General features: G+C 38.9%; 1 long non-coding RNA gene across 1 annotated transcript in view; it reads right to left on the bottom strand.

The window, feature by feature from the left end:
- Nucleotides 1-27,709, bottom strand: part of LOC140253777 (uncharacterized) — a 347,687-nt gene that overhangs the window by 102,819 nt on the left and 217,159 nt on the right. Inside the window, exon 6 of the long non-coding RNA XR_011903983.1 lies at nucleotides 8,747-8,836. This is a non-coding gene — a long non-coding RNA (uncharacterized lncRNA). The remainder of the gene's footprint in view (nucleotides 1-8,746; nucleotides 8,837-27,709) is intronic.

The following is a 27,709-nucleotide window of genomic DNA, read 5'->3' as shown; positions in this document are numbered from 1 at the left end:
TAAAAGCATACTTAATGCTAGCAACTTATGACCTGTGCTATTCCCAATCACTTATAATTGCAATTATCCCCAAAACTATAGAAAAATGCTTTTTTGGAAATCTCTTGCATTTCAATCTTTCTTGTCCTCATATATACCCTTAGCTTCTGATAACGAGCAGCTGTGGAAAGAAATTACCGGACTGGTAGGATAGCAGCAATGAAAGGAGGAATATGACCTTCAGTGATTAAGAGCAAGAACCAAACACCTGGTCTGAGAGCAGAGGACTACAACGAGATAACCAGGTGCACAAACAGGACCAGATTATGCAGCACTTATTTTCCCTACTTCAAAAACAACAAAAAAAGACAAGTCTCCCCAAAAACACATTATAGCACTTCTGCCTAATAGCTGAAAAATCATATTTCCCAGAAACAGCCTTTCTCCACACATTTACAATTCAAAGCACTGTAATACAATGATTGTATAATGTAAGACCCAATATAAACAATCCAATCCTATTTGTTTTAAAGTAACAGCTTACAGCCCTGAAACAGGAATGCTTTTACATAAGCTTTACAATACTCAGCTGGTACGCAGCCAGCTTTTAAGGTGGGGGATAACAAGAGGAATGCATGTAAAGCTTAAATAATACATGGCAAAAAGAAAGCTATCATTCAAATTAAACATCAAAATGCATCTTCTGTTTCACCATGTGATGCAATCCAATTCCAGCAGTTTCCTTTGTTTGCTTTAAAATTATATTGTACGCAGTATCTTCTCATTTAACACAGCTTTGAGCAACCTGGTCTAGAGGGAGGTGTCCCTGTCTGTAGCAGGGGGTGGAACTACATGATCTTAAAGGTCCCTTCCAACCAAAACCATTCTATGACTCCATGATTGCATAACATTAACATTAAAAGCAGTTTGTGAAAGGGCTCTCGCGTCTGGGCAACGACACACCTGCAGCTCTGCTACATCACACCTAACAGTGAGAAACAACTGCAAAGCTGCCAGAAAGAGATGTAACAGTCATCAAAAACAACTTCGGAAGACTTTTAAGAGCACTATTTCTTATCGTTAACGTGTAAAGCGTAAAAGTTTGAAAGTATTTTTCAAAGCCCCGACGCAATCCCATTCCACTGGAGAAGAAGTCTCCCCTCAGCGGCCCCGAGCAGCACCCAGTCCTGCTTTGCACACCTCCTCACCCTCCCCGCACTTACAAAAGCAGCTCTGCGCACCCCAACGGCACCAGGTAACATCAGCCTCGCTTCGGAAGCGACGAGCCGGCACGCCACCCCCTGCAACACCAGCGGTGTTTTCTCTCCGATCCTTTCCAAAAGAGTGGAAGAAAACATAAAAGCAAGGAGGCAGCCTTCCCTTCAGCCACGCCGGGGGCGCCGGTGCCGGACGGGAAGTGCCGCACCTCGTGGCGGGACGGCCGTAAGCTGCAGCTGTGCTGCCTGCAGGCGCTCGGCACGCGGGTACCCCGGCACCACGAGCAGCTGCAGCAACGGACGAGCACGTGGCATCCTCCGTGCAAACAGCTCGAGCTTTGCAGGAGAGCGTGCAGCAACTCAGGCCGGGGCTGATCGCCCAGAACGCAGCTTTGCTTCCAAGTGGTTTTGTCCTGACCACACGCAACTGACAAAACGCACAGAAAATAAGTTTTAACATCCTGTGTCTTGTTATTTTTATGCACATTAATAATGTCATTTGAGAAAGACTTCCATCACCTGTAGAAAAATGATCCCTGAGAAAAGGTGTAGCACCAACACATCATCAATAAAGCATAAGAAAGATTCATAGTGCTCACTGTTAGGTATAAATAATACAACTCTGAGACATTAACATGTTGTTAAGCTTAGATTATTCATGTGTGTTCGCATTTGCAAAGCATCCCAACAAGCTAAGAGCTGGAAGAAGAAAACACAGCGTATATCGGGGGTGCTAGGACCCAAAAAGAGGCATAATGCTGCTTTTCAGTAAGGGTGATGACCAGGCAGCAGCAGGGCCAGACAGACGGGATCTGTTTGATCCCAAAGTGTATTTTGTCAAATCAAGCTACTTAAGTCATTTTAGGATCTCCATGAAGACAGAAGAAAGAGCATCTCACTACACTGAGATGGTAAAGTAAGGTATTTTGTGAACAAATATTGAATGATACGCTAGTAAACAAAATGTGGATTTTTAATGACTCCTAATTTTTGAGTACAAATATCTAAAGAACAAAGGAAGAAAAAGGCTGAAAAATTTTACTGTAATTTATGTTAATTCTTCTATCCAGAAACAAGAAAATCCCTAAACCCCTGAAAAAATGGAGTCAGACTATGGGAGACCTAAATTACCCCACCAAGATAGACATGCAGTGAATTTCCAAATGTGCTAAATCTATTGCCCAAGCATTTGCCAAGTTCAGCTATCCAGGGCTTCCCTTGGGAGGTGCTGGAAGCTCTCTAATCCTGTCTGTAATGTGGGACAATAATAAACAGTAAGGAGTACACCCTGATTGAAGGATTTTTACATCATGGGTCTTTATTTATGAGTTGACAGCTAGAGACAAAACTGCAGATATTTATGGTGTTGATATATGGATAGCTAGCTAGCTAGTCAGTGGTTGCATCACCCCTGTGCTTGAATTCCTCTCCCTGCAGCTATTCATTTTACTCCTGCTCCACACAATAAGCAGCACAGGTAATTGCAGCACAACTCCTGGAATCATAACGCAGACTGTCATGTTATTTATAGACTCTTTATGACACCATCATATCCAATTTCCTTTCAATATTCCGCAGCCATCAAGCACATAATGAAACTAAATGAGGATGGACCAGATCCCTAAAAGAATTTAGGAAGGATTTAGGGGCTACAGAACTTCATTTGATCCAATGGGGAAATCCCTGTTTCCCCACAAGTGAGTGGTCACAGAATCACAGAATCACAGAATCACAGAATGACCCGGGTTGGAAGGGACCTCAAGGATCATGTAGTTCCAACCCCCCTGCCTAGCAGGGCCACCAAACATACGCCTTTACTAGATCAGGTTGCCCAGAGCCCCATCCAACCTGTTCTTGAACACCTCCAAGGACAGGGCATCCACAACCTCCCTGGGCAGCCTGTTCCAGGACCTAACCACTCTCCTAGTAAAGAACTTCCCCCTAACATCCAACCTAAATCTTCCCTCTTTTAACTTAAAACCATTTCCCCTAGTCCTGCTATTATCAGCCCTTTCGAAGAGTTTGCTCCCCTCCTGGGAGTAAGTTCCCTTCAGGTATTGAAAGGCTGCAATGAGGTCACCCCGCAACCTTCTCTTCTCCAGGCTGAACAAACCCAACTCCCTCAGCCTGTCCTCATAGGGGAGGTGCTCCAGCCCCCTGATCATCTTCGTGGCCCTCCTCTGGACCCTTTCCAAAATCTCCATATCTTTTTTGTACTGAGGGCTCCACACCTGGACACAGTACTCCAGATGGGGCCTCACAAGAGCAGAGTAGAGAGGGACAATCACCTCCCTATCCCTGCTGACCACCCCTCTCCTGATGTAGCCCAGGATCCCATTTGCCTTCCGGGCTGCCAGAGCGCACTGCTGGCTCATGTTAAGTTTCTCATCTATTAGGACCCCTAGGTCTTTCTCTGCCGAGCTGCTCTCAAGGACAACTCCTCCCAGCCTGTACAAGTGCCTGGGGTTCTTCCGGCCCAAGTGCAAAACCTTGCACTTTGCCGTGTTGAACCTCATTAGGTTCACCCGAGCCCAGCTTTCCAGCCTGTCAAGGTCCCTCTGAATGGCATCCGTTCCCTCCACCGTATCGACTGCACCACTCAGCTTGGTGTCATCAGCAAACTTGCTGAGGGTGCACTCCATTCCCTCATCGATGTCATTAATAAAGATGTTAAAGAGCACCGGTCCCAAGACAGACCCTTGAGGGACACCGCTCGTTACCGGCCTCCACCTGGACATAGAGCCATTGACCACCACCCTCTGTCTGTGGCCTTTCAACCAATTGCTTATCCATCTAGTTGTCCACCCATCAAATCCACTTCCCTCCAATTTGGAGATGAGGATGTGATGGGGGACCATGTCAAAGGCCTTGCTCAGGTCCAGGTAAATGACATCGGTCGCCTTCCCTTCGTCCACCAGCGCCGTCACTCCATCATAGAAGGCCACAAGATTAGTTAAGCATGACCTTCCCCTGGTGAAGCCATGCTGGCTGTCTAGGATCACGTGCTCGTTCTTTATGTGATCAAGCATGTTGTCCAGGAGGATCTGTTCCATAATCTTCCCAGGCACGGAGGTGAGACTCACCGGCCTGTAGTTACCTGGGTCCTCCCTGCTCCCCTTCTTGTAAATGGGAGTGACGTGACCCTTCCTCCAATCATCCAGGACCTCACCTGACAGCCACGACTTCTCAAATATGATGGAGAGCGGCTCAGCAACCACCTCAGCCAGCTCCTTCAGGACTCTGGGATGCACGCCATCTGGCCCCTGGTCACATGTCTTCAGGATGGCTACATCAGATATAGCTCTCTTAAAGAGAGATAGATGTACAAGTACTTTGTACACGCACTAAAAGCTCACTGGACAGATCTGCTCCCACCCATCTTCAGGTGAAAAGACTTGTTTGTGAGATGTGAGCTATGGCACCTAACCAGGAGGACTAAAACCACCCCAAGCCTCACTCAACACTTCTGTACTGGCAAGTCACAGAGCAAGAGACAGGGTTAAACATTTAGCTGGAAAAAAATCAAGAACTTTTAACAAAACTACATGCACTTACATCTGTTGAGACTACTGTTCCCTTTTCTCACCTTTTTCCAATATTTCATACACTTTCACACGTTGAAGTTTTTTTAATTATCTGTTCTAAATGTTCCTGCTTTGAAAACATACAGGAACCATCTCCGCTTGGTTTCCCCACAAAGCTGGCAGTTCACACCTTTGCAGCCATAAATCAGAGCTTAATCTCTGATTATCAAGGCTAACCAAGAGTGGACAGATCATCCTGACCGACCGGAATAAACTTGCAATAAAAAGGGTATGATATTGGTCAAGTAAGAAATGGCAAGGTGTCAGGGCTCTAGAAAACAGAGGGAAGAAGGGATGTTACCAGTTCTGCCATGAACTCCAACAGAACACTTACCCTGTTGCTTTTTCTTCTCTACTTTGAACTTCATTTAAAGGAATTTAAATGGTCACTATGGCTATAAAGTAAGTATGCTAACCACCAGGCTAAACCCTACTGCTGCATCCCAGTCCCAATGCACATGATTTTCACTGCCTCAGGAGTCTATTGTATTTCAATTAACTTCTTTCCTTTGCTATTACTTACATACCACCCCCTCAAATCACTTTCTTTAATGGCTCCTGTCAGCTTAATGCTGATGCTTTTAAAATACCTGTAGACCTCATGTTGATGCAACTCTAACTGCCCTCCTACTTAAAACATCTCCCTCTAGATTTAAGTCATCATTTCTCCAATACACAGGATATGGATTGTTTGACAAGTTTCATCATTTCTGGCTACACGCTGACGTGCTGATGCTCAGGATAAGTTTCCTCTGAAGCCCAACAGGAGCTTTTCCTTGATAAGAAATTCTTTACCAGATCATTCGTAAATTAAAATTGCCAGTGGTATACCTTTTAGATGCCCACTTACAATTCCTCATTGCTACTAGTCAAGCTGAAATCAGTATGATAACAACAAATTTCAGCAGCATTTAAGTCAAAACTGTGTTTCATTCACCTGCGGTAAAAAGAGATGATGGAAAAAAAACTGTCCTCTGGATACATTACACTTCTTTCCATGAAAACACTCCACAGCTGAATTCTGACCACCAGCTATGAGATATGCAGATATGTAGAGAAAGCCACTGCTGACTGCAGGCTCATTTGGCCTCACTTGGTAGTCATGTCATTCCTGCTACCTCCACACTAGACACAATTTTTGCCTAATGCACAAAGAAAATTACGTCTTAATGTTAACATGGATCTACAGGCCAAAGATGTCACAGAACCACACTGTTCTGTGACACTGCTTTCAGAAGTCCTTCAGGGACAATGTGCCAAAGGGAGACACAGCAGAGATGGAAAGTTCCTTTCTAGATCGTCCTTGAAGTTCTCAGGGTATAATGGTCCTGACAAACATGCTCTTGAACAAACACTTTCACTAATGTCATAGTGGCCTCCAACAAATGGATGTAGTTGTATTCTCTAAGGATTTATTTTCAAACTCTGACCTGAAATACTGATAATCTTATCAGCAGAATGTCAGAATGGGTACCCCTGAGATTGCTGCAGCCAGAGGAAATGTAATTAGTACACTCCAAGAACCATAAATTTCAGTTACATAGTAGTTTCTTTACCATACAATCTGGTCTGGAAAATGTTTCAGTTCTAACAATGGAGAAACTAACTACAAGATTGATTTACACTTGATAGCAGTCGTCTTTAGAAAACTCATACTAAAAGTCTCATACTAATCGGTTTGAGGCACAAGTATTGATAAATGGCAACATTTCAATTTCAATTAATATTCATTAAATACACTAATCTCACTTAACACTGCAGCTCCTATCCTTAGAACTGAAATAACATTCTCACGGTTATTTTTAACACACATTTTGGTGGCAAAAACACACACAGATACAAGAAAGGCAATGAGGTAAGAGAATTGTTATCATGATGAAGAAAGTAACACACATTCACAGTTAGTTGACAGTCCTTATGAATGTGTGTTTTTAATGAACTTGAATCTCGATACTTTTGGAATGGAGCTTCTACACTTTATGGCTTTTTGAAGTATTGTCAGAAAGTAGGTGGTGGGGTTTGAGCACAGTCTGTGAATCTGAGTGGCCCAGTGACTGCCAAGCAAAGGAAATTGTGGTTTACTTGCTTTTGAAATATTTAATCTTACACAACTCTATATGAGAATAGGACAAGTTCTTCTGCCACTCCGCTACTGAGCAGTCCTAAGCCTTTGGGGTTTATCTGCCAAAAGAAGTTATGCACTTGAATCTACGCAGTACTTGAATAGGAAATGGATGCTTATATCCCCTAAGGCTTTTCTGAAATTCTCAGATGTAAAAAGGTACGTCTTAAACAACACCATTTGTTTCGATCTTTGTCTCCAGTTTTTAAAATTCTGAGGTCAAGAACTCTTAATTTCAGCACATGGTAGATGGTCGTAGGACAGAAAACACAAATACAGCACCTAACCACAGAGGAAGTCCACCAGCCACCCCAGTTCCTTCTTAACAAATTAATTACCTTTTGAAGAAGATAATAGCAGAAAAGAAAACCCATAGTGTAATGCTACTTTTTCTTTCCCTGTAGTCAAGGAAGTTATATTAGCCAGTTCTAAAATAGTTCTGGGGACTGAGATTTTCTATGGAGTTTAACAGATTTAAGTAAGTTCAAAGTGGATTTTTCTTAACAATAAGAAAAACCCACATTTAATTAACATTTGTCTATTTATCTCCCTTCTAGTTCATTACTGAGACTCAATTTAATCTGCAAATGTATAATACTGAGGAATCAGCTCAATGAAAATCTCCATGGAGTTCCACAGAAATTTCTCATCACACTTTGTGCAAAGTCTTTGCCTGTATTTCCACATGTGAAACTAAAAATATCACATGTGCTATCATTTTGCTTCTTCAGTGCCTTCATAGCTTCCAGTGACAAAAATAATAACAATAATAATAATAAAGGGTGGGGGAGGAGAGAGGAGTGATTAATTCTATCCCCTAGCCAGGTGCTTGCATTGAATTCTTTCTGACATATCTGTGTCTAATGTATTCCTTAAATAACACCAATACTAGAGACTGTACTGCTTTTTCTGGCAATCTATTTTCATGCTTTCTGATACGTATGGGTTCTAATTAATAGTTTGGATTATTTTATTTTTTTTCTGAAAAGTCTGTACCTATGAAGCTTCCTTATCTGCTACTGCTCATAGCTCAGTCTTTTGGCAAGGAAGACTTTTTCGTTGTTTGTTTGTTTTGTTTCAATTTCTAATCATCTATTTCTTTACTTGGACTCATGACATAACAGCAGTGACTGACAAACACAGATGTGGCTGGATGGGAGCCAGATGGAAGGATAACATACCACCACTAGAGACTGCTTTCCATCATGCCGTGCAGGGCAGCAGGTATCCCTGCTTTGGCACAGTGCTGTGGCTCTTTCCCATCACATTCCTTGATACATTACACATACCTCCCAGCACGTGACAGACTGACTGCATGTCACACGCTGGAAATAAAGATATAACTAAGGACTGCGGTAGTACAGTACATTTTATCTGGGCAAATAAAAATATGTCTCACAAGAAATCCTGTTACATCACAGAAACAAGTTTTACATTTATATTATTGCATAATTAATGTTAATTCTAGCATAATAAACACTAAACAAATTAAGCAACGAGTTATAAAAGGTGATGAAAACAAAGATGAGAGTACTGAGACTTAATTCTGGCTCCTACAATAGCACTGTGAGCAAAGGCAGGTTGCAACACAGTCTAATGCTCTTCTATTTTTATATTAATTAGACTACATTTATACTGCATTTCTAAAAAAAAAAATAAAAATGAGGGTTTTGCATAAAGCCTTTTGAAGTCATAATTCTGTCCCAGAGTGCCTCATACAAATCAGCCCAAATTACTCACGCATTTGTAACACAGCTGAGGAAAATGATGGTTGTCTCCACATCCACATCCCAAAGATTAACCACAAAATGCTGACTTTAATTAAAAAGGTTTTACATTCTTACCTTCCAAAAAAACTCTAGAGAGAAGCTTGTCCTTTCTGCCACAGTCATCATTTTTTCCACCCGCTTCAAAAGGACAGAGTCGATATACCTCTGTTGCAACAGAAAAAAAAAAAGCAAATATACAGTGAAGAAAAAGCCCTGAAAAGTGTCTGAGGGCTACTGTTTAAAAGGTGGGAAGAATAGAAATGTCATTAAAAAACCTTAGCAGGACTGGCCTGAATATTTCTCTTCCGGAAAAAGGGACTGGTATGAGAAGCCTGCCAAAAAGGATTCATTGTGGGGCAGAATGCAAAGATGGTGCAGAAGGAATCTAAAGCTTGAAGGATACAGGCAGAGCATTCTCCATTCATTGGACCAATTCCCACCACAGCTTGTAATTGAACTCAACTTCTACCCTCTGTGCCAGATATTATCTGTGAAACCTAAGAGTAGAGGCTCCTGTCCTTCTGGAGCTGCTATGACTGTGGCCAAATCCCCACTGCAGCACCTCAGTGCTTTGAGACAACATAAATAACTATTTCAAATTATTCATTTAAGCTTTACAGATCAGTTTTTATTTGCTGACCTCCATTACCCAGCAAATATGTGCCACGTCCGCTGCACAGAAAGGGAAAGTATAAAGTGTTTTTATTGCAATATACATTATTATTATTCCTATATTTGAATTTTACAGGAGGCTTGGCAGAAAGATTTGGAGGCAAAGTATTCTGCAGTCAAAACACATTCCTCTAAATATCAGTGATCCCTGAAACCATACACGTACAATTTTCCAAACCCACATAATCACTTAATCCCCACCTCTGTTTTGGTTTAGCACATGCTGTCTGATACAGTCTTGTTGTTGGCAGAAAGTAATATGAATAAAGAACAACAGCTATGTCCATTACTTTTGGCTTGCATAGTAAAGATTTATATACAAGCAGCACAAGTACAAAGTTCTATTATTCCAGTCTTGAAACTGAAATAAATCATAAGCTTCAACATGGGGAAGTGAACATAATTCAGCCTACTAGTTGTGTTATAGGAATAATGTCTCAGAGTTAGATTAGAATCCACAAAAGATTTGTTCTACCCTGATTCACAGGGAATGCTAAACAACATATTTATTCTCTATTCTAAGTGATTCCAATCAAGACAGTAAGTCTCTGTTCCATTTTGCTTTTAGTATCATCAAAAATAAATGCTTTGAAATCAAATCCTAGAGAATATTAGTTTATCAAAACTAGCAAAATGTGTAAGATACGTCCCTGGCTATGCAGTTAGGAACAATTTTTTTTAAATTCATGAAAAGCCAGAATCCACATTGCTTTGATAAATGCACATCCAACAGTTTCACCTACATAGGTGGACATTGATTTGGAGAATAAATGTTGTCTGTGCTCGTAGAACTGCAGTGGGCTGCCAAAACAGTGATAACAGAACCACAGAATCACAGAATGGCCTGGGTTGAAAAGAACCACAAAGGCCATCCATTTCCAACCACCCTGCCTGTCACTGATCACCAGACCAGGCTGCCAAGAGCCACATCCAGCCTGGCCTTGAATGTCTCCAGGGATGGGGCATCCACAACCTCCTAGGGCAACCTGTTCCAGTGCATCACCACCCTCTGTGTGAAAAAATTCCTCAGAGTATCTAACCTAAACCTCCCCTATCTCAGTTTAAAACCATTCCCCCTTATCCTATCGCTATCCACCCTTGTCAACAGCCGTTCCCCCTCCTGTTTATATGCACCCTTCAATTACTTGAAGGCCACAGTGAGGTCTCCCTGTAGCTTTCTCTTCTCCAGGCTAAACAAGCACAGTTCCCTCAACCTTTCTTCATAGCAGAGGTGCACCAGCCTGCATCAGTTAAGCGATGACCAGTACTCAACCACCTTACAGTATTTAAAGCAGAAAGGAATGAAAAGATAAAACTGTAACTCAAGTATTCAAATTCATTGGAAAAATAAATAATAATTTAAAAAAAAAAAAAATCCAAAGAAAGTTCTCACTAAGAGAATCAGAAAAACACCAGGAAAGTGTGAAATTCTGCTATAGAAAAAGGAGGAAAAGAGAAGGGTATTTTGTGTGGAAGGAGTCTTTACTGACAAAGAACTGGGGCAAACATCAGATGCTGAAAGAGGATCTTGTCTTCTTCTGACTTCTTTACTACAATGTTACATCACATACAACACTGCTGACTACATGTTTCTTCCCATCTCCAGAACAGGACGCTTGTGCAACTTCAGCTTCTGCCATCTGCCTTTATAAACTCTACCACTGGTTTTCAGTGCATTAATGGGTTTCTATTCTTGGATGCATAGTAAATTAATTAAATGGGTGTTTAGAAGAATTTTGTTTTTTAGCAACAGGCATTCTGACTTAGGAGCCATGATTTTATGTCAATTTTGTATTAGATCTACTGTCACTTATCTCTTATGAGCAATTATTAATATCACGTTATATTTCCGTCACGTCTGTTGAGCTCTGGATGTCTCAAGGCAGAGACATTAAGCAGCAGAATTATACTGTGGAAAGACAGAATTTCACTATGCTAATTTAATACAGAAAATAATGAAGTTTTGCTTATATAATGCTGTATACTGAGCTCAGCCACTCCCTCCCAATAAATAAATAATTAAGCAGAGTTTATAAATTAGAAAAGCTAAAAATTAAACAGTGCACAAATACATTTTGAAGAACTCACACATAGGGAGATTTGTTGGCTATGGTAAGAACTAAGAAGACAAGTTTCTGTGATCAAGAGCAGATGACGTGGAAAACAATGAATAATTTATATCAGACAGCAAGACAGCAAGGTGCCTCTTGTTAGCAACAGAAATTTTCCTTTGGTGATCATAACTTATTTACAAGCACAGAAATATGGAAACGTACACATGCAAAAATTAGTATTTTATAGAACAGGTGGAAAAAATATAATTAGAAAGCCTGCTCTATTTTTATTTCTCTCAGCTAGACATGCAAGGATTTACCTGCAATGCATATACAAGAAAAAAATACACAAGCAAAAGCCAACCACAACTCAGCGGTATGGAAGTTACAAAGAACTAGCAATAACTAAAAATAAATAAATAAATATAGAAGAATGTAACATAGCCACATTTCCAGTCACAAAGGAAGCAGAAACAAAAAATCTTATTTAGTTTTCTCCAGATTCTAGAGCAGACAAACCCTTAGATAACCTTGGAAAGGAAAAGGAAGCAAATAAGAAAACCAAATGATTCTGGGGACTACAACTGAAGTGAAGGGAAAGAATAAAAAACCAAGAGATTGGTAGGCACTAGCTTGGACATAACAGTGCTCTCCCAGCCACACGAAGAACTTGTGACACTGAGCTACAGGATCCAGAGCTGTAGCAACCTGCACATCAAGCTGCCACTGCTCCTGCTGTCAATCTGGGGCCAGTAGGAAGGTGAGGAGAAAGGCTCAGGGCTGGATAGACTTGTGTATGCTATGTACTCCTGCAACTGCAGAACATCTAACACATACGTGGTGAATGAACATCTGCCAAGGTATTCACTGCTAATAAACCATGTGATACAGCATGTCTCTGGGGAGTCTTGCTCTACCTCTTGCAAGGACTGGTGATGGGTGCAGCTGGGATTTACACTTTGGAGATGCAAGAGGGAACAGCTGAAGTTTGAAGAGTCTCTTTTTAAACCTCCATTGCTGACCTTGGAATATCTGTACTATATTAAGGATTAATATTGACTACAGTTTGAACCTAGGTTTGGCAGGGCCTCACCACCCTTCCTGCAGTCTTTCAAACTGTTTCCTTTTTTTTTGACAATGTTTTTTTCACTGCTTCAGAAATCTCCCAGTGTTGTAGTACACAGTGCTCACTCCAATGAAGTAAACAAGGCTGAGCCACCACAGTACTGAATGGCATCCATGAAACAGGACTTTAGTCAGATAAATCCATTTCAACTTAACGGTCCAAATTTCTTGGCTAAATGTTAAAGAACACTAAAAAAAACAAACTAACAAACAAAAAACAACAAAATCAGGATGCCTGTATTTAGCAGTCAACAGAAAGTGAGAACTTCATTCCTCGCTGTATGTCAGTCAGCCCTGTACACCAGTGAAGTGACTGCAGAGTGCTCAGTGCTCCTTAGATTGTTATGGCCCCTCACTTTTGTTATTAAAATACCAGCATCAGACTTCAAGCACCTTAAATACATTTCACTCAGTTAAGAGGCTGGTGATTTAGATGATGTTTTAAAGATCATTAAATGCTCCTGGCTCTTTACTGCTTCAGTCTCACAGATATAGAGTGACTTAAGTATGAGTAAGCACTCACGGGTAGCTTTCAAGAAAGAAATACTAATTAAAATACATCTAACAGAACTACCTTAGGTTTGGCTATTAAGCAGGTCCTTTTCTGACCGTGTCATAAATCTGGCCTAAAAGCATGCTGAACACACAAAGCTCAGCCTGCTCATAACTGAATCAACGAACAGGCTTCTTACAGAGGGAGGGCTAAATGAATCTGAGATTTTTCATTTCCAGTTTTTGTCCCAGCATTATCTTTACATTTATTTTGTATTTCTAAAACTCTAGCATTCTTTTTGAAGGATAAGGACAAAGTTTTTGTAGAATTTATGACAACTGGTCAAGTGTTCAAGTAAACCTTTACTAACAATATTTTTGGTTATCTTGTTAGTGGCAGAAAAGTTTGGACTCAGAATTGTAAGTTCAATACGGAAAACGAGGTAATTTCTGCACAGTATATGTGTGCAGAGGGATCCAAATGAAAACTCAGCTATTCCTTATAAGACCTGTGCTCCACACCCCTCACAGCTTTGTTGCCCTTCTCTTCTGAATATACTTCAGGGCCTCAATGTCTTTCCTGTAGCGAGGGACCCAAAACTCAACACAGTACTCAAGGTGTGGCCTCACCAGAGCTGAGTACAGAGGAATGGTCATTACCCTGCTCCTTCTGGCTATATTATTTCTGATACAAGCTACAATACCATTGGCCTTCTAAGCCACCTGGGCACACTGCTGGCTCATACTCAGCTGAGCATCGACTAATACCCTCAGGTCTGTTTTCTGTAGGACCTAGCACTTATTCTTCAGGCATTCCTATTATTTTTCTTTCCTTGTCTAAATGTAATTAGAAATACAGTTTTCCTTCTCGTTGTACATATAGTTACAAGACATAATTTAAGCAAGCAATGCATTAGTAAATAAAGCTGAAAACTCCTGGAAAACATTAGAGCTCTGAACTTCTGCTGCATGTGTGTGTAATATTCACACACAGAAGTTGAATCAAAGTACTTAAGAACAGAATGAAACATCTGATATTTACCATTTAACTTAAATCCCTTCAAAAACTAACATACTATATCAATGAAGTACCTCTTCCTAAACCAGCAATATAATACTATCTGTTTAGGTCTTTATTGCTGTCACAGAATAGATGTAGATAGGGCAAAAGCACATAACTTTTATATCATACCATGTATGAAAACTGTTGGGCCATGAAATCAAACCAAAAATTCATAACAGAACTATAATACAACTGAAATTTCTTTCATGGAATAGCACTCATAAAATCACTAAAGAAAAAGAACCTAAAGGCAGATGCATGTGCATAGTTGACTTCAATGCATGCATTACTTTTTAATATGCAATTTTTCAATGGAATTTATTATCTACACATGGGAAGTAACAGCAATCTTTGCAACTTTAAATGCATCTTGCTGCTGATTCAAAGATAGCAAACAGTACAATGGTCCACCTGCCACTCTTCTGTGAAAAATTTCTTAGATTCAAATGCTTTTCCAGTAAGCAAAGTTATTGCAGAACACTATTTTGTAAATTATCACATTTTCTCTATTTCATTTCATTCTTTACATTTTTACATCTCATGTCAACAATAATGAAAGAAAACCACTTTTCCCCTTAGCCGAGGATACCTTATTCTGAAGCACTTTCACTTCAACAAAAAAAAATAAATTGACAACTGAGATAAATCAAGCTTTACTGTTTCAAACACTATCTAGCTATTTTTCAAGGAATAAACACTTGCTTTGCCTGGCTGCAGAGAAACATAATTGTATGTATAAACATTTGAGACAACCTTGGAGACACTCAAGGTCAGCCTGGATGGGGCTCTGATGTAGTTGTAAGCGCTTCTGTCCAATGCAGGGAAGTTGGCTCAGATGACCTTTAAGGGTTCCCTCCAACTCAAATTATTCTATGATTCTTCATGTGTGTGTGTGTGTGTATGCATGCATATCTACTTCCTGGCCTCTGAAATCAGGCGGAAGTATAATAAACACTTTATTATAAATAATTCTTTTTCAAAGTCTAAGTACTTTGCTATTTCCACTTACAATTTTTCTCGTGTAATTTCAGCAGGTACGCCCACTCATTTCCACTAGCTGCCTTCCACTTACCATACAGAAGTGTAATAATTTCCCCTAATAGTTCTTGAGTATACTTTATAATAAGATAATGATAACATAAGGAATATAGCACTCTTTAATAACCATTTTCATTAATTACGGTTTTAGTTACTAAAAAAAACCTAAAGCACACACTTTCTTCTCATGGAAATGAAAGACACTAAAACATTTTCTGAAACAATGACTGATTTAAGACACACATGAAAACATTTCTGAAACGGAGCATGCTGCAGTTCATACTGTGTGCTTCACCTCATGGCCAGATCACAAAACACATTCAACAGTTCAGAAACACAGCTTAATGTCAGACCTGCCAAGCTGAGCCATAGTGTTCAAATATTAATACAGCTTTGCTAGTTCAGGAATGTGTCAGTGCTCACCACATACTTCAGCCCAACAGGAACCCCATTATCACTCCTGTTTCTCTGAAGTTTATCCTGCAGGAAAACATGCACCTAGTATTTTGCATGTATATTAAACATGTTTCATATTTATTTCCCAAAAGGACTATTTCTTTCCTGTTAGAAGACACTGCCATCTTTTACAGATAATACAGATTTTGAATACTTCATGTAGATTCTTGCTATATCTCCTATAAACAGTATCTATGATTGAATTAAATCACAGTGTGACACTGTACCTTCCGGAATAACAACACAGCTAGCAAGAATTCAACCTTTAGGAAAAAAAATGCCAAGATACCAAATCTTACTGGATAGACTTGAGAAAAGTAGCTAAATAGTATTGTCCAGTACTTGCAAATAGTTGTTTCCATTGTCGCTGTTTGTACAAAAAGAAGAAATACAAGAGAAGACTACAGAATACTGAAGAATGTGTGATTTTACCTAGGAGGTCTAATTTGTCAGTACCACACCATGTGCTGTGAAGGCAGCACAGAGCAGAAAGCTTATCTAGTACTCCCACCAAACATCAAAAATAAACAAACAAATGGAAACAGAAATAGTTCTTGAACCTTCCACTCAAGGAACAACAGTAATTAGTGGCAAAAACCTACACCATCTGTTCCTATATAACGTGCTTCTTTCTTTTAACAGACTAGAGTCAAGGGTGAACATTTTTACAGGAAGTTCTATTCAACATTAATGGAACTTGCCAACCTTCCAAGTTATGTACCCCACGAAACGTGAACTGTTTTGGTCATAAAAATATCATTCCTGCATATTAAAATTCTGTAAGGGTTGAGTGTTTTTGCGAACTGTCAGATTGAAGAGGGATTCCTGTAAGATGTAGGAAGTACAGAGAAACTCGGTGTCTCTGCTTCCAAACTAACCCAAGTATGGCTCAAACACAATTTATGTTTTGGGGGCTCATTACCTTCCATAAAAGAATACATCCATTAACGCATTACTGTTCATTAAAGGTATATAGGTGTGAAATGGAGGAAAAAATTACTTTCAGATCATATGTACATTAATATGCTGCCTGGCATACATATGGAAAAGCTGGCAGCTGCCTTCTGGGTCCTGCATGCTCATTTGAATATCAAATCCAGCTTAGTAAATGACTTTTTAGCAGTATCTACCCTCTGTGGTTGATCAGCTCCTTGGGGAAGATGCTACCCAGCCTCTTTATAAGACATCTTTCTTATGGGTTAAGCAAGGGAATTAAGTTCTAGCCATGCCTATGAGTTTTGACTATCCATGGTTCATGAGATCATTTTTAATTAGTTCCTTATTGCTGGTAGCTCCTGTAAAGCTTCCTATATTTCTTTGCCAATGAGGCCTAGCAGCAGATCTTGATGTCCAAGTGCTGGGTTACTATGTCCTCTCCAGATTACCTCTGGTTTTGGCTGCTTCAGCAGTTGAACCCATTGGCAGTGTGCTGCCTGCTGCAGGAGAATAATCCATCTCTGTTCTCACCTTCGCAGACCTCAGTCCTACAGACAGCACATGCATTGGGAAAAAAGCGGCTCTCAAAGAGCCACCCTGCTATGCACGGATGTTTCACTTAAAAGCAGTTTAAGCTTAAACTCCAAGCAAGATGTGTCTGCCCAGGATCCAAGGCTATTGTCCCACAATACATATTCATGGTTTTTAGAACTCCAGGTCTGGTTCTGATTCAATCAGCATTTTGGAAGTTTTTTAGTCAAATTAACAAATGAACTTCTCATTAGCCTACAGATCAAGCTCTCCTTGCTGCCTGATGACAGCTGTTACCTCTGTTTCCACTGAATTCCTTTGGTACAGTGTTTTGGCTCTACTTCAAGTCCACACTCCCTGGTTGTCATTATTTTTTGGTGGGAACACCTTGAGCTCACCCTGCCATCACCACTGCTCCTTACACCTCATTTTTCTCTTGCCTGAGACAGCTGCTGTACCAGTCTTCTAGCCTGTGGCATAGTTTTTTTTATCATGGGACTACTAGTCATTCAATTTCTCATAGTAGGAGACTCATAAAACATCTTCTCTGCCCTTCTGTCCTTTTCAGCAGCCTTGCCATATGCTTTAGAACCCTCAAAACATCCTTCAGATTATGCATATAGTATGAAAAACTCTGAAAGAATGGCATTGGCCTCAGACTCAGAGTACATATGTCCCCTTCCAGTCCTTTTTAAAAATTATTTTATTGTTATGTGCCGGTATGCTTTCTATTTCCAGCTCAGTTTTGCATCCTTGATAAATTAATTTACCCATAAAAATAGTAAGCATTAAATTGACAAATATACTCAATACCATGGTTGAATGCATGGCTACAGATTAAGGTAAAGAAAAGTAAGAAATAGGAGAGAGTTGGGCTCTTTCTGTAGAATATCTGGAGACTTACTGTTACAACACCTCATGTAATCCCAGCTCCATTGCTAGTGAGATTCCTTCTTTGAAGGCTCATTTCAGTTTGTAATTAAATAACTATGCTTATCCAATTTCCTTTTCTGCAGCTTCAGTCATGTTAGGATTCAGAACAGACCCTCACATTCAGATCTCACATCCTGTGAGCCTAAAAACCCTGTAGTTATTGCTCAACTTGGTCCTCAAACATTCCAGAATCCTTCTAGCAAATAAGTACTCCACATTTTACTTCTACATGTTATGGTATGTGAACTGATGCCAATGGAAGACCATTGTTATCTGGAGCTTTAGACTTCTGAAAGAACGGGCAGATAGTCAGAACATATGGATTTCCTGAATATTAATTTAATGACTTTGTGTATCAGTTGAATATAGTGCTAAGTAAAAAGAATACCTATTTTGTTGAGTATATTAGTTTTGTGTTGTTTTTCAAACCCTTGTAATGACTTTCCAGCTAACATATAATCCTCCCATGATCTGTGAAAGCTACACAAAATGAACTACATAAAACTACTGGAGTGCCTTACTTTGTTATCTTGTTACCTCATAGCTGGAAAATCAATTTTAAAAGGCTGCTGATTACACCCAGGAACATTATCTTCTGCACATCAAGAAACATCACCGTACCCTACTGACATTTTCCCATACTAATCTGCTGCTTGCAGAGAAAGAACAAGATGGCAATGTTTTCCTAATATCTGCAAAAATCCCCTACTATTATTTGCAAGACAATAAGACAGTAAAAGCCATCTGATAACCTTTAATAGATATCTTAGCCACCAGAAGGCTTTCACGCTAATAACCACTTACTTATTTTGAAACTATTTCTGAAAACTCCTACCACTTTTTCAATCAATTACCACAGTGATTGTTGCAGCACTATGTAGCTAATTATCTTCTATATGCATCTCTTTAAGATTAAGCTTTTAAAAACACAATTTGTTAGACTGATTATATAATAAACATATTAATAATGCTAAAATGAACATTTGTTCACAGTAATTCTACCATATAAAATAAATAAGAAAGAAAAACCCCACACTATTCTAAGTAGACAGAATCACTCATTAACACCAATTCATTAATTTGATAGCAAACATTTCCTTCAGTGATTAGCAACATCCTTATCTTATCAGACAGTAAGGCAGCATGTCTAAAAGAGAACGCCTACCCAAATGCAATAGTTAGCACAAGAAATGTAAAACTGCATGAACAGCTACTACAGGACAGCTACTAATGGTGTGAATGAGTGAGGTATCACAACTTTTCCTCCTGGCTGGAAGGCAGACTGTCCTGACTTTATTCACATTAAATGACACCCTGACTCATGGAAGCCAGTACTGGTTTCTCCCCACTGAACAGAGGCAACAAGCTTGCTTCCAGCCAAAGAATGCAAGATTCAGCTTGGACTTTGCCATGCTTTTCCTACTTAAGATCCCTCTGACAAGATCAATATAAGAAATCCAAAAAAATAGCAATAGTAAGCAGACAAATCAAGATTAATTTGTCCTGCTTGAGGAAAGGAAATTCTAACATAATTCTAACATATCCAAGAGAGAGCTTTACAAAAGCATAGTCCTGATTCTTTGCAATAAGAAAAAATACTGGAAGAATACTTGAAGATGTTCTGAGGAAAAAAAATAAAGAACTTGATGAAATAAGCCTGGTCTTTATCAACAAGGAGAGAATTAAAAAACAAACAAACAAACAAACAAAAAATCAATCTATTTATGAATGCAGCATACATATATGCTGCAAATGAAACTATAAACTGTGACTGCCAGACATCGTGCAGGACGAGATCTGTATTACTAATAACAGTTTGGAAGTGAGCATTCAGTTCCACTTTACTTTTTATTTAGCTATAGTAAACAAAACAAAACAAAACAAAATAAAATAAAGCCTTTAAGAAGTTACAGGGAGAAAGAGGATTGAGAGCAAGATGAAAAAAAAATAGTGACCTTTTTGGGCTGGAGGCAATACCAAAAATTTCTTCACGTTTGTGTTATGGATCATAAAAGTGAGGTTGTATGAAGCAAATGATTATGTGCTAATGATAAAAAAAAATAATACCCTAGAGTTAAGATGGCATTCATTTATTTTATGGGGCAGTAAGAAAACTCTGTACCCTTGGCAGACTTCAATTTTCAGGCCATTGTCACTGATACGGTTGATGCTCCCTTCAAGTACTGGAAGGCCTCGATGAGGTGTCCCTCATTGTGACCCCATTGTGTTCTCCCTGAATATTTAAGGATGTGTTGACAGTGCCTGTACTACTAAAGGTCTGGATTGAAACACTTCATATTCCATCCTTATTGAAATGATTTACTGTCAGAATCAAAAAATTGCAGCCCCAGTCTGGAGCTGAGGTCTAATAATTCTTTCACATCGAAATGTAATGTCTCTTTGCTCATCTCCAGTGTGGTGCCTCAGATATGTTCAAGATGATTTATGGTCATAGCACACATCAATATGTACAACGTGTTGCTTTAAATTAATTTCTTATGAAACAATATCCTCTTCTAAATATTTTAATTTTGGGAACATTTTAGTTGGTTCTACTTAAGTCAAGACATGATTTAAACAGTGGTCTACACATTTCTCATGTGGACACTGCTGCACTGATTTATCTTGAAAATCTGAATGCCCACTATAACCTGGGTTATTGCAGTAGTTTTTCTAACACTCTCAGTATCAAACAATTGTTGATGAGCTGTATCTGAATAGCTCTTGCTGCATTACCTTAATATGATTCAACTATCAATTTGCAGACTGTCAAAGAGTTAAGCTTTATTGCATGTTGTTAAAAAGAGCCTGCTCCTGCAACAATTTTCATCCGTCTCCAACTTTTATCCATTCTCACATTAATCTGCCAGTGGGGTAATGCTGTTTCCACTATTTTTCTTGTTGTAATTAAAAATATTTTAAAATAATGTTCACTTAAAGAGCTGTCAGAAAAAAATTAGTGACTCCACAGCAGGTCAGAATATAGATTGCTTTTCTAATGTGATGAACATCACATTACTTGATGAAATGCAAATAGAAACAGCAAAATAGGCAGCCAAAGCTTACCTATTTCATGCTGATCCTTTTGTCAGTCCAGCAAAAATCAACAATGCTATTCCTACTGATACTGATTTCACTAGTACAAAGATTTTTCTTCAGGAAAGTGAGTGTAATGAATACTTGGGTATCTTACAGACGTCTTTTTCTCACCTTACGTTTTATATGGCATGGAACTTCATTAAAGAAACATCCATCCTTCCAGCAATAAAGAACTAGGTAAAATAACCTTTGAAGTTCATTCCTCCTAATAACACCACTGTGATCGTGAAAAAGGGTAGGGCCTGCAAGATGCGATTGGATTCAGTATTCAGAAAGGACTACAGCAGTAAAAAGGATAAAGCCACTGCTCCACCTTCTGAGGGGGAATGGCCTTCCAGGGAAATAACATGACTGTGCTTGGAAGCATTTGAGATGCTGTCATAGGTAGTAGGAGAAAAAGGCCAGGTTGTTTGCTGTAAAGAAATTGCAGCAGAAGCATTTTTGCATAAAAAGGATGTGCAGTAAGGAACAAGATATGCAAAACATTAATTTATTCCAAAAACTGCCAGGTGCTGAGAAGGAACATCATTGGTGTAGGTCATGCAGAAGGGAGCTTGCAGGTTTCTGGGGCTTGTAAGCCTCCTTCTGCTGCATCAGATTAGAGACATGACATAACTTGTCAATGCTTTAGGATGCTGTAAAGAGAATCACAGCATGTGGAAGAAATAAGCCAGCCATTGTGTAAAATTCAAAGCATGAAACTGAACTATTTAAAAAATAATCAATCATGTTTGAATTTGGCCTTGAAGTCTGTCAGAAGATGAAGTTGTCCCAAACATTACCATGCAGATTATTATTTTTTCTTTTAAGAAAACTTTGTCATTTCGGATCTCCTATATCACCTTCCCCTCTGTGAATCCCCACTCCTCAACTGGAACATCTGTAGTTAATGTATGATTCTTCAGGTCAAAGTATTTTGGGGTATGAGTGTATTAAATTCTATACTTAAACATGTATTAATAAATCTAAATAAAAATACCCTAACTTCTAAAGGAGCTGAAAATATGTATCTGCTGTTCTCTTTATTTTGTTATTTACAAGCTTTTTAGGCATGTACCTATGACCTAGAAACCTGTATTTAGTACTGAGAAGGCCTAATTTGACTGACCACAACTTTCTCCAGTTGTGAGTGAATATGAAACCTGAACTTACACATAAAAGTATCATCTTGCTGCACAAAGAATAGGTTAATTTGCAGAGATATTCCTCTTCTCTGTTCAAATCACAAGCATGTAGTTTTTAGAAAACTAGGAGCATATAGGAGCATGAAAACCTTTCTTGCTGCAGGCAAAATGATTTCACTTTTGGCAGTTTTACAGAAAAGCAAGTCAGTTACATTTTCACCTCAGGTGGTTTGTGGAATCAAAAAGGCAGTTTTTTGCAGATGGAAAACTGTCATTACAAGCGGACAAGCTGTTTGCTGGGGGGAAATGCAAATATTTTGCTCTTGTGAATATTGGAGAGAAAATCTGTCTTCATACATGAATTCTCAACAGAACTTGATACTTAATAGAGTTCTACTCGAGTGAAAATGGGGCACCCAGCCTGGTCACTAGCCAATCGTGCTTCAGTTATTACACAAAGTTACCATAAATTTCAGTGAGAGGTTGCATGTACAAAAATCCCACAGTACTGACCTAAAATAGAGGTTCTATCAGATGGCCTCAAACAGATCTGATGAAGTGACCAGCAGTGCCTCTGGAAATCAACAGCACTAAGTCCGAACACCACATCTTCTAGAGGAAAAGCACCAACTCCCTGCACAGCATGCTCTGGAATACTTAATTCTTGCTGAGAACGGTCCATTAATTGTGACCACTGAGGTAGAATGAACTATAAAGAGGGCACATAGACGGGTGGAGAGATGCTGCAACAACCTAGGTTTTCATTTGAATGCAAAGCCAAGGCTTGGAAATACTACCATCTTTCATCGCTGTGTCTTACAGTGTTACACATCTGTTTTATCAGTTAGACCGAATCCACAGAAGGTGGAAAGCAGTAGAAGCAGAAAATCTTCAGTGTTGTAAATGCATTATTCGAGAAATTTTTATGAGATTCAGTGCTTCTGCCCAATAACAAATGGTGAGAACACCACTCATTTTTTCTTGCTCTTCATTTTAATATGCAGACAAGGTTTAGCGTAACACTAAATCTAACAAGTATTTTGTCATATAATATGGAGGCTAACACAAACATATTTGGAAGCTACCTGTTGAAATGGACTAAGTAAAACAATTTCTAGACCAGCAATTGTCTACACTGAGTCACTATTTTCCCTTTATTTTTTAAAATCAAGAAATCACACTAATTTACTGCCATTATGAGATTTAACAGCCTTTTTTCCCAGCACCATTAAAATTTCATTTCACAATCAGTTCCCCAAGCACTGTTCTCCCTCTAGAAATTTCAAATCGCGTTACACATTACTCAAAGGATTCTATATGGAGGCCCAGATTTGTAAAGCTTGAGAGGTATCGGGCTCCAGTTTGGTTTAGGTTCTTATCTGATATCTGAATCTCATTTAACAGACTCAGCTATAGAGTTTGCTTTCTTCCAAATGTCAGATCACTTTACTCCGAATCTCATACTTGATCAACTACAGATTTCTCACATTCTAAATTTTCTTTTATAGCTACAACTACATAACACTTCTTAAACATACCACAATAAATACCCGTGTCTGAATAAGAGACATCTTCCTTTTCCTAATTGCTGCACTGCAATTTTCACTCTGCCACAGGGCACTCCCAGTAGACTGTTAGAGGCACTTTTCATGATCTGCTGGCAGTGCTCTAGAGCTCTTTATCACAAAATCACAGTCGTTTTCATCATCTTTTGGGCAATTTGTAAAATTCTACAAACTTACTGTGTGACAATTTAAAATAATGTTTCACAAGACTGATCTATAAATAGTGAAGAAAGTACAGTATGAGCCCTGAAAAGGTCACAGAGAAGCTTTCCATTAAGCAAATCAATATGGTCACAAAAAGATCTTGAAGTCCTATTACCATTTTAATTGGCTAGCATAGCCTTCTCACAATTTCATCTCAATGGTGACATTAATTACAACTGTGAGAATACAAGACTGTGCTAACACAAACTGGAAAATAATTATTATGCATTGACTGGCTATCTCCTGCTACCACGCAAACATATCAAAGGTGTTATGTTAAACATCTTATATAATTTCCCACTCAACAGATTCATCTCTTTCTAGGACTTATTTTGACCTTCTGTTCTTCAGAATGTGGTATCAGAAACATCAAATGCAAGTCTTCCAAGCTGAAGTGAAGAAACAAACAAGCAAACAAAGAAAAACATAAAACAATTCAAGTATCAAGAAGCATTAAGACTGGCTGGCTCAATAGTGATGAACTTTTTGGCCTCCTCCTAGAGAGATTTCAGTGCAACTGCCCAACAGGTGAGCTGCAGGTACTGCTGAGAGAAAGGCTGCCTGTCCCCATGCCTCCTAAAAAACATCAGCCTCATGTCTTCCTTTCTGGCTTCTCTTCCATGTTTATCTGGTTGTTTTCTTTGGTAAGTTTATGTAATATTCTCTCTCTAAAGTTCTTATCAGCTTTCATCTATTTAGTTTAATCTTTAGACTTTACACATTCTTAATGAAGCTCCCTCTCTGTATGTTCCTGCTACATCTCACCAGCTCCCAGTTTTTGACACAAACCATGGCCTCACTGCTTATTCCATCCCAAAGTCCTTGAATGCACCAGAAACTCTGCTTCCCATATATGGCAAATTAGTTGCTCTTTCTTCTCTCTTCTGCTTGGTGACACTAGAACTGAGGAGCAGTATTACCCCACATATTCTTTTTCTGCCCTTGCTCTGGCTCCAGGTCATTCTACATTCAAATCAGACTTGCCATGTTCAGATCCACTCAGCTTGATCACCTGCATGAGTGTTGCTGATAGTATATAAGACATACTCAAGAGCAGCTGGGGAGAGCAATTACAAGATGAGCTTGATTTACTCCGTGGGGGTGGCATCTGTGCCATCTAGTCAGGCCCTGGAGGAAGGAGAAGGCAGAACATGCAGAGTGGCTTTGTGCTTATGTGCACACAGATTGGCACTGCAAACGCCAGGGGCACAGCCTGAGCAGCAAAGTAGGGCCTTTGGAGCTTTCAGTCTGCACTGACACATATGCTAAACTCTGCTTTTTGTAATTGCTTACCATATTGAGGCAGATATTTTCATTAATATGGCATACACCTTTTTAAAAACATCTTAACGACACTAAAAAATGTTAAAGCTTCCTAAATCATCTTGAAATTACATTAACTGCTATTTATTTTTTTTCTAAAGGAGGAATTTTCCTTCATCTACCTTTTAAAAACCAGTGGAAACTGTCTGAAATATTTTAGAGAAACAAAAATAGTCTGTAGGAGGGAAGGAAAGTACAATGAAAATTCTACCTTACCAGGTCAATTTGCACATTTAGGAGAAGTCTAAAATGTTCTGAATATACGCCAACAAGAAGTGTGTTCATATATTCACACACACACGTATGTGTAGCTACATATACAATCTGATCTGTACCTTAACATTGAAATAATCAATATCTCTATAGTCTACTTTTAAAGCTATGGAATTTGCTTCTGAAATCAAACAGTTTAACAACGTTTCAAAAACACTACATTTAGTAATGAAATACGGTACATTTTTAAACCTGTGTGATGTCTGTAATTGCTACTGGACACTATGAAAAACAACAGATTAAAACCTTGGATCTGTATTCCCTGTGCTGGAGATAGTAAACTATAAATAAACAAAGGAAAGTTAGAAATTAAAATACAATTTAGAAAGAGATCTAACTGATGACCTGTAGCTGACATTTGAGATTGAGAAAAGTACACAGAAGACACAATTATTAAAGAATAAATTTGGAACACGGTAAAATGTGCACAGGTGATACAAACTTCTAGCAACAAGGTGGCAGAAAACGCCACTTGCCTATAACACTGAGAAAGTAACTTTTGTCTATAAAGAACTTTGAACCACAAGAACTGAAATTAAGGTTCTACAGTGTTGGAGTATGTCCAGCACATACCAAATGCAGACTTACCCATAGACAGCAGATATTTTCTATGAGGTGATATCTGAAAAATGTTTAGAAAACAAATTCACTTTTCTGATAGAATCTATACTTCTTTCACCCCCTCCACAAAGGCATTGAAGTAAGCCTATCTGTGCCTGCCTAAGGCTCTGTGCCATTCTGCTACAGCCAGCAGTGATTTGTTATGTTGTAAGCAGTGAAAATAGATGTCTGTTTGCACTTGGGAATTGACTGAAGTTTCTCCATTGTCAGAGAAGCGCCGGCCAATCAGCAGACATATCTGCTGTGCCAAACCAGGCCAAACACGGGCACCACCAAGGCACTTTTGGAAAAAAGCAAATCGTCTTTCTCTAGTTAAGATGTACAAAGAGTAAAAGCAGTATATCTTCTTCCTAATGCTCAGAATTCTATCTAGACAGAAATCCAGGAGAAGTCAAACTAGTCCCAGTTTTGCTTTGTGAAATATGTCATTTTCACACTTATTTCTGGTTTGGACAGTTTCTGAGAACATTTTCTTATAAACATGGCTACTGGTTCATCAATAGTCTGCTCTGGTGAAACATTTTCTACTTAAGCATTGCTTTATTATTTGAAACAAAACCCACTTAAGCAGATATACTGGTCTGTGGAGTCAATATTTTCAACAAGAATAGGCTAAAAAGGATTTAACTTCACCACCGCCCATTTCTATTGCAATGCCATTTTCTAATAAGTACAAGTAGTTTATAGCTAAAACTAAAATCATTTGAGAGAATTAGTCACAAGAGATAGCAGCAAGAACACAGAAGCATACGTTGGCAAAAAGCTAACTAGTTCATTAAAATCCAAAACGCATTCAGAAACCTTTGAAATATTTCATGCATTGCTGAATGCACCTAATACATCATGACATTAAAGCTAAAAAAAAGGTCATTCAAAAGGGAAAGAGCAGAAATACCCAGAATGGTAAAACAAAAAGAGGTACGTGCCAGTCTTAAAATCAGTGCATTTCAAGCTGCATTTCTTTGGTTTTTCATGGTTTGTTTATAATCATAAAATACTCTTGAAGCAGAAATCAGTGAACGCTCTTCACTACAAACTGATCTAACTTTAGCCAGTTAGGTAAGTCTCTGTTTATAAACATTTTTTCTGTGAATCTTGACAAAAGGACTAGTGCCTGCATCAGAAAACTGAGCTTAACAGACTAACAATTTGCATTATATTATGTGCTTATCATCTTCAGACCACCCCTACCAATTTATTTATGTCTTCAGAAGTCTTTCAAAAGTGTCTTTTTTCCTTCTACTACATTTACTTGATCATGCTAAGCTGGTTTAACATGCATGATTAAATTCATTTTCATGCAGAAATTAATCTTAGAACACTTAATCTGGTACAGGCAACAGGGTGGTCTTGCTACATCACCTGCACAACCTTTGGGAGCTTTGCTGTATATAAACACTGCAAAACTTCGTTGGTGAGATTTGTACCATTGTCCATGATACACAGGAAAACTCACTAAAAAATATAAGGTGTCATTTAGATTTCTCCTATGCAATACAGAGGAACTGAGATGAGATTAGATGAACGAT

Source organism: Excalfactoria chinensis, chromosome 6 (assembly GCF_039878825.1).
Source record: "Excalfactoria chinensis isolate bCotChi1 chromosome 6, bCotChi1.hap2, whole genome shotgun sequence".
Taxonomy (NCBI): domain Eukaryota; kingdom Metazoa; phylum Chordata; class Aves; order Galliformes; family Phasianidae; genus Excalfactoria; species Excalfactoria chinensis.
The sequence above is the reverse complement of the archived record's forward strand: the minus strand, read 5'-3'. Positions and strand labels throughout refer to the sequence as shown.